We start from the raw sequence: 420 nt of genomic DNA, 5'->3' as shown, positions 1-420 counted from the left end.
AGTTTGGATGGAAAATGGAGGGAAGGGAAGTAAACACGGCCACGGAATGATAGATCAACGAAGAGAAATAATGATAATAATTAATTGTCTTTGATTTCCATATTATGTATATGTTTTATTCATTTATCTGATAACCATGTGTACGTCAAGTATTAACGAGAATGAGAAAGAGATCGGATGTGATGATGATTAGAAGAAGGAGAAGAATCCAGTTGCATTACAAAACTACAAATCCCAGGTTTATTTTTAAAAGCTGTAGGCTTTATTATTCCGATAAATATAGCTGATACGAAAGTTATCTGAAATTAGATAAGTAAACCTACTTTAATCTAATCTGCTTTCACCTCTGATGAAAATCACTGCTCTTAAGAGGAAGACAAATGCAACGTAGAAAAACATATGTATAAAAAAATTACAACA

General features: G+C 31.7%; 1 protein-coding gene across 2 annotated transcripts in view; it reads right to left on the bottom strand.

Annotated features, from left to right (window-relative positions):
* LOC119586356 (monocarboxylate transporter 10-like) overlaps window positions 1-420 on the bottom strand; it is a 49,653-nt gene that overhangs the window by 12,601 nt on the left and 36,632 nt on the right. The window lies entirely within an intron of this gene.

The sequence above is a fragment of the Penaeus monodon genome, chromosome 21 (assembly GCF_015228065.2).
Source record: "Penaeus monodon isolate SGIC_2016 chromosome 21, NSTDA_Pmon_1, whole genome shotgun sequence".
Classification (NCBI taxonomy): Eukaryota; Metazoa; Arthropoda; class Malacostraca; order Decapoda; family Penaeidae; genus Penaeus; species Penaeus monodon.
This window is presented reverse-complemented; position numbering and strand designations above follow the sequence as displayed.